An 11460-nucleotide genomic window follows, 5' to 3' on the forward strand; every position below is an offset into this window, starting at 1 on the left:
AAACCCCCCCCCCCCCCCCCGATTGCTCATTGTTCCTACGTAACTGAAAGAACAACTTCTCTGCATTACCTAACATCCAGAGTAAGACATAGAGGAGATTAATGCTATAAAATCATGTTACAAAGCAGTGAAATCCACTTTAATTAAAAATTGAATTATTACCCACGGCTGCTGCAGTGGCGCTCTTCTGGTCAGTGGAGTGTTTGTTAATTTCACCTCACAAAAGCAAGTTATTATCTTCACAATTTATAATCAAAAATTGGAGACTCATGACTTAAAAGTATAACTAGAAGGAACATCTCACGAAGCTTTTATTAAACTTTTCATATTAAAGTTTGCTTATTTATTAAAGAACATTTCTGGCTTAATTTGAATATTAGGAGACTCTCCTTTCTCCTAATTTGGATACAGTTACAGATAACAGGCTTCTTATATACTTGAATGAAAATCTGAATGAAAAATTGAGTTCTCCACAACTTATTGGGGGAAGATAATCAAATTTCCAAAGGTTGTTCTGACTCAGATACATCACATATTATTCATCTGTTGCAGTTGCATAAATACAGTCTCAGGCTGTATAGTTCTGCTATGTGGTCTTTATAATTTTTGAGCTACTGTAACTCAAGTTCACTATACAGATGAAACTAATCTGTCTAGATGTCTAAAATAACAATTATTTTTAACAGGTAGAAAAAACAATAAGAATAAGCACATGGTATTTCTTAACATTTTGATAAATAACACCGGGTTACACGATGTGATCTTGGATGTTGTTTTTGTTGTGTTTTTAGCTTGACTCTAACTGATGTCCTTGTCTATTTTTCCACATCTGGGGCCTCGACTGGGGCTGTTTTCAAATAAGAATTCATTTATTCATCCTCCCTGGAAAGACAAATGATATTGGACGAAGGCTGACCTTGTGCTGTAACAGAGTGGAAGCTGAGTATTATTTACCATGTAAGAATCATGCTTATTACTTTGAGCTTCCTCATACAGTACACTAAATTTTATAGGTAGCCAAATGGCATGCATTCAGAAAATCTATTTCCTGTTATGGAAATATTGTTTTGTGTATACTGATAGTGTCTTTGGAAAATAAAACTTCAAATTCATATTAATCTCTGCAGAAATAAACAAATATGGGGATGAGGATGTTTTTCTGAGTGTGTTTAAGACGGACAGTAAAGGTAACAGTTAGTGACAGAAAGGCAGGCACGATAAAACATCAAGCTGCACCATTTCCTCTGAGGGAGTGCGCTAATCCGTAACTTTACCTCCATGCAGTTTAAACCTATCTGATGTAATTTGTATGTACACACTTTCTCATGTCAATTATCAGACCTCTGACAGCGCTGTGCACAAGTCGACTGTAGTTTACGTCTGCTGCTCTGCGTGGAGAGAGACAGGAGAGCAATAGGTGTTCACAGAAACAACGTACTGTTTGTACAAATCATTATACACTGCACAAATAAATTAAGGGAACACTTAAATCACACATTAGATCACAATGAACGAAATAGTTAAAGTTCAAAATCTTGACTGTACATTTTATTATTCTTTGAGAACAAAATGATGTGAACAATGGTCAGTGGAAATCAAATCACCAACCAAATGAGCTCGGTGAGCTCCTGAACAGTGTATGGTGCTACTTGGCAGCATCGGATGCACGATGCTGCCAAAACCTAAAATGTGAAATATTTACTAAAAAGCATCGGATGCACGATACATAAAGTCCCAGAGGTTCTCAATTGGATTCAGGTCTGGGGAATGAAAGGGCCAGTCAATGGCATCAATGCTTTTGTTATCCACATGCCACGCATTGTCCTGGAGCAGGAGGAGCCCAGGGGCCCACTGCACCAGTGTAAGGTCTGATAGTGGCTCTGAGGATTTCTAACAGCAGTCAGGATAATGTTGACTAGCACGTGGAGGTCTGTGCGACCCTCTAAGAATATACAACTTAACTTAACGTCCATGTTTTTGCTCCTTCACTAATGCCTTTATTGCTGCATTGCTACATTTCTTTGTGCCTTACCTCCACCAACTGTCAGTCAGTGAAATGGTGTAACATCAATGAAAGGACTGTTTATTATGTCACCCGTGCACATCCTTATAAATTGGAGAGCTCCATGATACCCTAATTTGAAAGTAATTTTAACTCAACTTTTACTACAAAAAAACGTCACTAACATTTCTATTATCACAGTAGTCAGTGGTCAAAACCTAAAATGTGAAATATTTACTAAAAACCTCATAACCAATTAATAACAAGGCAACTATGTTGATTGTGTGTTGTGTACTCTCTCCAAGTCTCAGACGTAGCTGGCATATAGAAACACTCATATTAAGTCAAATAAATTTTTTCCTAATGACTTGTGTAGTTTATTCTTCTGCTTTGATTCAGGTTAAAGAAAATCTATATACACCAGCAGCCTTTCTCAATTCATATTATTGCAATTTAACTTCACAAAATGTATCCACAAATACTTAATATAAAAATACATAATGTAGCACTTATTCCCACAGTGATTTGAGCTATTCATGGTGACTCATGCTCGCCACAGTAATGAGTGAGACGCCACATAAACAGGAAAAGAAATGCATGCAGACCTCTCAGTGGTCCTCGGGCTCGATCTCTACTCCAAATTCTGCTCCGCACAGATATTTCAGCCCTCCAACTTAATGCTTTTGTTGGTGGGATCTAAGTGGTTGTGACACACACCTGAAGATACAGAATAGCTGTCATATTAGATATCAGGACAGGGGAAATGGTTTAAGCACATACTGTTCTGCTGTTCCTTTAATCAGCATCATTTTTGCCCATCTCCCATTCTTTTGATCTCTTTGGATTATCAGTGATGTCTCTCGGTTAGTGCGTGCATCAAAAACAGTTTGTTGGTTGCTGATCTGACTGTAATGCACGGTTGAGAGGAAGCCTGCAGGAATACGGTAGATTTCCTTTTTGAGCCTTGAATAAGAACCTGCATGACAGGGTCGTTGTGTCTTATGTGTTGTTGTCCATAGGTTGGCAGTGTTAGAGAGGTAATAAAAGGTAGATCAGACACACTTCTGAGCAATCTGATTTTACTGCAGCTTTTTCCTGGAAGATCCATCTTTCCACCAGAGCATCCAGGCGAGAGGCCAGAGACTCAGGTGCACAGCGTCCAATGAAGCAGAGAGCAGCTCTGCCTGTGTGTCACTTTGACAGGAATTTTCTGTTTTTATCCTTTATATTTGAGTGGATGTGTGACTACATGTTGTAGTTTTAAGTTGTTTTTTCCAAAGATGAATTGTTTAATGTAGGGAAATGCTGCTTTAAATGCTGTAAATAACAGCACCTGCCCCATTTACTGTCAGTCAGAAGTGTATTTTTTGTTTGTGGTGCTGTGTAAAAGCTCATATATGTTCACTTTGGAACTGCATAGTTTACACGTGAGTTAACTGTCCCAATGAGGATGATGTTTCTCAGGGGATTCCTGCACTAACAGTGTGTTGCTCTTACAAGCTGAGCCCAGAGACTCATGGGATTTGGTGAGGGTTTATTAAGTGTGTATCTATATATTTGAAATGCATACACACACACATATATATATATATATATTAGGGCTGGGCACGTTAACGTGTTAATTAATTAATGCTGACAATTATTTTATCGCACGTTAATGCAGTTTTTATGTAATTATTATTAGTTTGAAAGTCCCTTGCTCACTGGCTCTGAATACACATACAGTCAAACCATGGGTCACAGGAGGGGCGGGATGTTGATCAGCCTGCAAATCACGGCAGTAGGTGAGCCGCTTGCTTGCAGCCTATCAAACAACTCAAACAGCTGAAACCAACATCTGCACCCTGTTTTCAGTGTTGCTTTACGTTACCTGGTCTGTGCTTGTAAAATAAAACCGAGTGAAGTCTGTGCGAGTGAATACACGCACCGACGCATTTTACACGTAACAATGCGATTAATCGCGATTAAAAATTTTAATCATTGCCCAGCACTAATTTTTTATATACACACACACACACACACACACACACGCACACACGTACCTCATCCTTAACTGCCTGGCCGCAATAGTTTTTCTGTGGACAGTGGTGTTGCGAAGGCAGATCCATATGTGCCATCGCAAGAAGGTTTGCTGTGTTTCTCAGCACAGACTTGGGAGCCTGGAGGAGATGCCACGAAATCGGCCGTAACACGAGTAGAGTTGGACAGGGCTCCTTTGCCAAGGAGGCACAAGAGGAGCGCTGCCAGAGCCTTACAAAATTTCCTCCAATGTGCATGTTTCTGACCAAACTGTCAGAAACAGACTCCATGAGGGTGGCTTGAGGGCCTGACGTCCTCTAGTGGGATCTGTGCTCACAGCCCAGCACCGCGCAGCGTGATTGGCATTCTCCAGAGAACACCAGAATTGGCAGGTCCACCATTGGTGCCCTGTTCTCGCCGATGAGAGCAGGTTCACACTGAGCACATGTGACAGACGTGAAAGAGTCCATCGCGGTATACCTGGCCTGAAACGAACCTGGTCTCCTGGACTAAACATCTGGTGTTCCGTACGGCAATCATACATTTCTTTTTCATTCTACGCTGCTACACTTGCAACTTCTCTCTTGCCATTCCACTTCCTACAATCCAACAATGGCTAAACCAGTTAACAAAGTAAATCACATTTTTAGGCGATTCAGCATCCAGCTGGTATGCAGCAGGACACCTGGCACTCTGACACATTACGGTCAGGAGATATCTGCATCCAGACTTAGAGCATGGCAACAGGCACTCACTATTCACATTGAGATGCCCAAAGGGTTAATTTACAGCAAGGATAGGCTGTAGTAGAGCAGGCTTAATGGACTGGTTCGGCTTTCCTGTTAACTGGCACACATGGTAGGTTTTGATAAATTGTGCAACATCTCTTTCTATGCGCAGCCCAAAAATGTCATAAGATGTTGAGATAACTTTTCTTAACTCCAAAGTGCCCACTTTCGTCATGAGCCACTTTCAAGACTAGGGGATGGAATTTACCCGGCACCACTAACTGAAAAACAGCATCTCCCACAAAGTCATTACCTGGAGTAACCCATTTCCAACAACAACACCCCATTCTGTACAAAGTAGCCACTGGCTACACTGCTTACCACCGTAGCAGACATAACATGGCAAAATATTTGTTTTAGGGACGAATCACTCTGGTGCTCATGCAACAACTCACTCCCAAGGTTATTGAAGTTTTGAAGTTTTCATTAGTTTTTATTTTTATTTCGTTTTGACTTCAATTCCAGTTTAGTTTTATTTAGGGATTGCTAGTTTAGTTTAGATTTTACTTTTGAAAATGCTTAGTTTTAGTTTAGTTTTTATTAGTTTCAGTGTTAGTTTTAGTCTTTTTCACTGCATGATGACAGATAGCCTTTTATTGTGGCCAGCCTAAGGCACACCTGTGCAATACCCATGCTGTCATTAGCATGTTGTTATGCCACACCTGTGAGGTGGGTGGCATACTGTGATCTTGGCAAAGAAGAAGTGCTAACTAATACAGATTTTGACATATTTGTGAACAATATTTGAAACAAATAGGCCGTTTGTGTACATCAAGAAAGTCTTAGATCTTTGAGTTCAGCTCATGATGAATGGGGGCAAAAATGTGTTGCGTTTATAATTTTGTTGAGTATACTTCTAGTAAAATCAGCTTTCCAATGACCTCTGTCGTGATAGTACAGCTTGTATTGTGCCTCATTAGACGGAGCCGTCATTTATACTACATATTACAACCAGCCAAACAACAACTTTCTGCCCCAACAGGCCCAGCAAGACAGTGAAGTTTCCTCGTGTGCACTAAGAGGAATAATTCTCAAACTGGTTTGAAGTTTCCCTGCTAACTAAAGACCAAACTAACTAAGCTAAGCTACGCTAACTAAGCTAACCAGCAAATTTTTATACAAGCTGTACACTCACTACTTTACATTTCAGCAAAGTGCCATTTCTTCAGTGTTGTTGCATGAAAAGATATAATCAAATATTAAAAAAAATGTTAGGGGTGTACTTACTTTTGTGAGATACTGTACTTGTGGTGGGTATTTATGCACTGAAGACCGCTGGATCAGGAGAGCGACTAGCGAGCGAGCAACTCTCCAGAAACCACTGACATGCTCCCAAGCAAAGCTTCAACAAGGTTCACCACAGCACTACACAAGATCAGCTCAACAAGCCCAAAGGGGACTGTTGCTACAGCCTACAAGAGAAAACTCTGCTCCCCTTTTCAAATAATATACACAAGAGGACCCACACCCGTCACCTGGCCTACCTGTTACCTGCAGCAGCAACGACTGGGCTAGAATTCTCCTCCCCAGCACTAGGTAATAAAATCTACCTACAAATTTATTTAGGCATACAAATTGTCCCTTGCCCGGCTTAACCAGCCGAAATACGCTGTGGCAGTCACGACATAACAAACAAATACTGACCAAAGGAACAGACGGAGGTCCATTTTAATTGAGCTGCCCTGCTCCCTAACAGACAAAGCAGACTTGCTTGCTAAACACACACACCTAACTACCTCCCAGAGTGCTACAAAACCCACTTTGAACAAATCTACAAATGTTTCAACGGGATCTTTCGATCTAAGCAGTACCAAAACGGACGAGCCCCCATTTTGTCATAACCTGGCTCAAAGGCCATGACAAAAGTGGGAAAGACACAATGCCTGAAGTACACAGTGTTTATTATAACACAAAATAAATGAAAATAACACTTCAACTATGGGATGTGCTAGTCAGCAACATCAGTAGTGTAGGTGTGGATGTATGAACATGGTGTCAAGTGTTGTGGTAAAAGTAAAGCAAAGCCAAAACCAAAACCAAAAAGCTGGCAGCGAACATGAGAGCGTGTTCGAATCTAGAAGGTGTGGCTTTTATCTCCAGTGAAGCTCTGGGCCCAGGTGCAATATTAATGATGATGATGATGATGATTAATATTATAGCACCTTTCAAACATTTACCAAGTGCTTTACAAAAAAACAGAATACATTTAAAACTAAAAGAGAAAAAAACTAAAAACTAAATAATGAACTTAAATGTCGTAAAACAAATCTACAAAAAGGCACTTTTAAAAAAGAATCCAGGGTAGGATGGGTTCTCGATAGCTGCAGCTACTTAATGTTAACTGCATAAAGGCTGGTTAATGTGCTCTCTGCAGCTGCTGGCTGTTTTCAGCCAAAGGGAAGGAAAAGAAACACCACTGTATGACCTGCGAGTGTTTTTGTAGCTCAACAGGGACAAATTTAATCGGGTCAATTTAATAGTTCAGAATATCTTCAGTATTTGGAGTACAGTACAGTAGGTACAGCTGTTAATTGATGTCAGATACATTTAGTATTATTTTATAAATTCTGCTGCTCATTTCATTTTCAGGTTGTTTCTGCTTTCTCAGCCAACAAAAGGTGTGGAAAGGCAGACTTTTTAAATTAAATTTTTCAATCCTGTAAACACTGAAAATTTAATTACATTCATCTACATGTATTCCAAAATGGCAGATATGGATATCTCAAAAAACAAATAAAAACCAAAAGGACATGCATGGCTTCGGGATGGCTGTGGATCAGGAGGTAGAATGAGTCATCCACTCTGATTACAGGGTTGGTGTTTTGATCCCCACAAACTCCTGTTCACATGTCAAAGTGTCCTTGGGCACTGAACCTGAAATTGCCCCTGATGGTCAGATCAGCACCATGTGTGGTAGCTTGCTGCCATCTCTGTGTATGTCTGTGTCTGAATGAGTGGCAAAAGCCTTTAGCTCCATTTTTCTATAGAGTGAAAAAACACATTTTCAATCATTAAATCACTGGCTCCATCTTTCCTTTGTTCCGCATAGTTACATTGACACACTCGTGTGTGCAGTCCAGTCTGCTCATCATAGCTTAAACCTTCGCTCCAAGTCAAATTCTCAGATCTGTGCTCCCTATAAAGCCTTTAATGATCGCACATTTGGACCTTCACTGCACAAAAAACACTCAGCTCTGCCAAGCCTGTCACTCTATTTAAATATGGATGCTGTTAATGAGAGAAAGACATTCACAGCACTGCAGGACTAATAAGACTTGGGCATGTGCGTACTGGTGGACAGCTTTATTGACTAGTGAACTACAAATTCTACAATCAGTTGAAGCCTTCCAAACAGCTAGTACTGGCGTTTCCTGTCATGACTCTTAGGGCCAGAAGGGATGAGGGATTCACCCCGACCAACTGTGGCGCAAATGACTCTCTGCGAGACGCTGCTACTGAAGTTAGCCAAGATGTGATTTACAAATGTTTCACAGAAAATGCCCATCACAATCAGGGAACACTAACTGAGCTGGCAGTACAGACAAGCATCAACTTGCTGTTTCAATTTTCACAGCAATTATCTGATTTTCTTCCAAGAGTCTGCCAGGTTTTACACTACATCTTTACAGACAGAGGATATGCTCAAGTCTATATAAACACATACACAGAAATTGCTCGGTATGCTTCATTTATACATTTGAAGTACGCACACACAAACCGCATGTCCGCAAGTTTCTATACATTTCTCTCTGTGTCAATAAAACTTTTTTGAGTTATCTAGGAAATATATCACAAGTACATAACTCAGCTTTGCTTCTTCTCATTAAGAGTCAAATGCCTTTCTTCTATCTAAACCCTGTCTGACAAACAGTATTGATCAAAAATTGTTTCAAAGTACCAACAGCAAACCTCGCTTTTCTTGTAAATATTTCAAGCATTTTATTCAGTACAATTATGAAAACTTGTTCTTGAGTGTTCCGGTTTAATAACTTTATACCGCTATTCCATTATATGTTGTTTTTTATTTGTTACTATGCAGATTAAGAATTTACATCCAGAACATCCAGTATAATCAGTGTATAAAGTGAGATACTTTCCTATATTTTAAACTAACAAACTGTTAGTGTAACTGTATATTTGAGTGTGAAAGTTTATTCTTGACCATGGTAACAGTAGTTTATGAAAGTTCCACTTTGTTCAACTAAACAAAAATCATATATTATATGACATAATTATAACATAACACTCTGATGGGAACCATTCTGTTAAATGTACTTTTAAGTTAATATTTAAGTACATTTTTACTGATTTACTTTTACCCAAGTTGTTTATTTCTAACAGAGCATTTTCACAATGTTGGAGTTCTTATTCTGATTCACTAAAGGATCTCCAAACTTCTTCCTTCACTGATTCCAATAAACAGTTTCAATTTGAAGCTGTTTATTATTTTTCTGGCACACTCCAAGCTTTCCAAATTAAAATTAATCCTCCAGCCATAATTATGCAATAAACATTCTCGTCCCCTATCTTATTGCTGAGGTTTGACTGGTAATTCTTCATCTGGTCATTGATGGATGACAATGATCTCCATTCATGATTTAATATTTAAATGGGATTCACATTTTCTTTAAAATTATTAGCATGAGAATGGAGGTCTTCCTCGCTTAAGACAAAGCTCTCTCGAGGATGTCACCGTGTGACAGATCTGAATGTCTCCTCAGAAATGAACTGTGGCTTTGCTCTGTGGTGAGACAGAGAAAAATGGAGGAGGCAAGCTTTTGTGGCAGATGCTGGGCTGCCTCATATTGTCTCACATGGGACTTAACACATTTAGGATCCCGCGGGACTCGACAAACAAACAACACTTTGCCAACACACAAGCACATCCCTCAGCTGCATAAGAAGAGTTCTTATTTTTATTTTTTGTTTGTGATATTTTAAGATGGATCCCAGTCGTGCCCTCCCGGTGCCACCTGAGGCTGGCTGTGCACCGCCGAGCGCTCTGTGTCCAGAGAGTCAGCAGGAGCCTGTGAGCAGTGCCTGTTCCATGCTGCCGTCTCTTCTCCTGCTGCACAGTGAAGCTGCCCCGACCAGCTGGTGGAGCTGGGTAGCTGCAGGCTACCTTGGACCCCAATCAAGTATTGATGTCTGGCTATCCATGCTGGCTGACTCACCAAAGAAGAGTTATACGAGACAGAGATAGAGAGGAGAGGATAGTGTTTTCAAAGGAAGCTTTAAGAGCTAATTGCACTGTCTTGAGCGAAGATGCTTTCTCACATGCCTAATTAAAGAGAAACTTTCTAACTCTCTAAACGGAATTCAAATTCCTGTTAGCTCCTTACCATTCATTTCCTTCACATTTGACGTTCAGTGTATTTATTGCAAACAATTCTGTCTGGTTGTAGAAGATTTAACAGTGGATGATAAACAGCATGAAATCGCTGACTATATATTATGCTTCTTTGTGCAGACTAATATGTCCAGCCTCATCAGCGGCAGGTGCTATGGCAAAGAAGTGTGAGAAACTAATCATAGTTGCTGACCTTTTCCAGTCCCATCATGCTGTGCATGGATAATCTCCATGCAGCCCGTTGTCAGTATGCATGGGTCAGATGAGGTAGCGAAAGGTCCACATTCTGTCTAAGGGAGTTGTTTTTTCTGCTGTCCTGCTTTCTTCTGTGTGCAGTAAAGCAGTGCTGCTGACGTCTGTTCTCAGGTCCACGGCCTTTACAAACTCAATACAGTTAACCAGTTATGCGCTACAATCAGTTAATGCTCACTGGTTTGTAACGTTGCCCTGCTACATGAAGCCAAATCTGCTACCTAATTATCTGAATTCGATTTATGTGTGTGCATGTGTAAAGGCTCAAAAGTCAGGTAATTGACCTTCTCTTTCAAGGGAAATGACCAATTCCCAGTGGTTTCACTAAATGAGAGCAGTAAATGTCTTTGATGTTATCCGTTCTGAACTTTTTTAACGTTTGCTTCCAGCACTTTTAAATCTGTCAGATATCGGATAACAAGACTAAGGGCCAGGTTATGCTAGAAAAATAAAATTCAATGTTGGAAAGGTGTAGGTGGACATTATTTACCATTTACCAAAACAAATGGGTGCTACGGCCCACCAGAATCCATTGAAAAAAACAGTAACAGTCCCTCACCAAGGAATGGCTTCCTACATTCCTTCAAAGCACAGCATGTCCAGAAACATCAAAACAGAATCCAAGATAAACCAGAATGGGTGGAACAAGGTCTGGAGGACGGATTCAGGGGCAAGTGTCTTGGAGGACCGGTCGTCAATGTGCCCAATGACCAGGAGCGGGGCCTGATGGATGGAGATCTGGACCAGAGACTGGAACAGGACAGCAGGACAGATGACCAACAATGGGACAGCAGGACAGGAGGCCAGCAACAGGGCAGTAGGACAGATGACCAACAGGCGACTGATGTGCAGAGCTGGAGACCAGCGACAACTAGGAGTCGGTGAGAGCAGGAAAACAAGAGGTTGCTGAAGCACAGGATTAGGCGACTGCTGTAGCTCAGGAGCGGGGAGTTGCTGCTGCTCTGGAACTGACTCAGAATTGCTGCTGCATTGGAGCCAAAGTCATTACCAACTCAGAAGCAGGAAGTTCTTCTCTGTCTAAGCTGTTA

General features: G+C 40.6%; 1 long non-coding RNA gene across 1 annotated transcript in view; it reads left to right on the top strand.

The window, feature by feature from the left end:
• Nucleotides 1-10854, top strand: part of LOC123960703 — a 35225-nt gene extending 24371 nt beyond the window's left edge. The window contains exon 4 of the long non-coding RNA XR_006822576.1: nt 9752-10854. This is a non-coding gene — a long non-coding RNA (uncharacterized LOC123960703). The remainder of the gene's footprint in view (nt 1-9751) is intronic.
• Nucleotides 10855-11460: the final 606 nt, after the last annotated feature.

Source organism: Micropterus dolomieu, linkage group LG02, assembly GCF_021292245.1.
Source record: "Micropterus dolomieu isolate WLL.071019.BEF.003 ecotype Adirondacks linkage group LG02, ASM2129224v1, whole genome shotgun sequence".
NCBI classification, from domain to species: Eukaryota; Metazoa; Chordata; class Actinopteri; order Centrarchiformes; family Centrarchidae; genus Micropterus; species Micropterus dolomieu.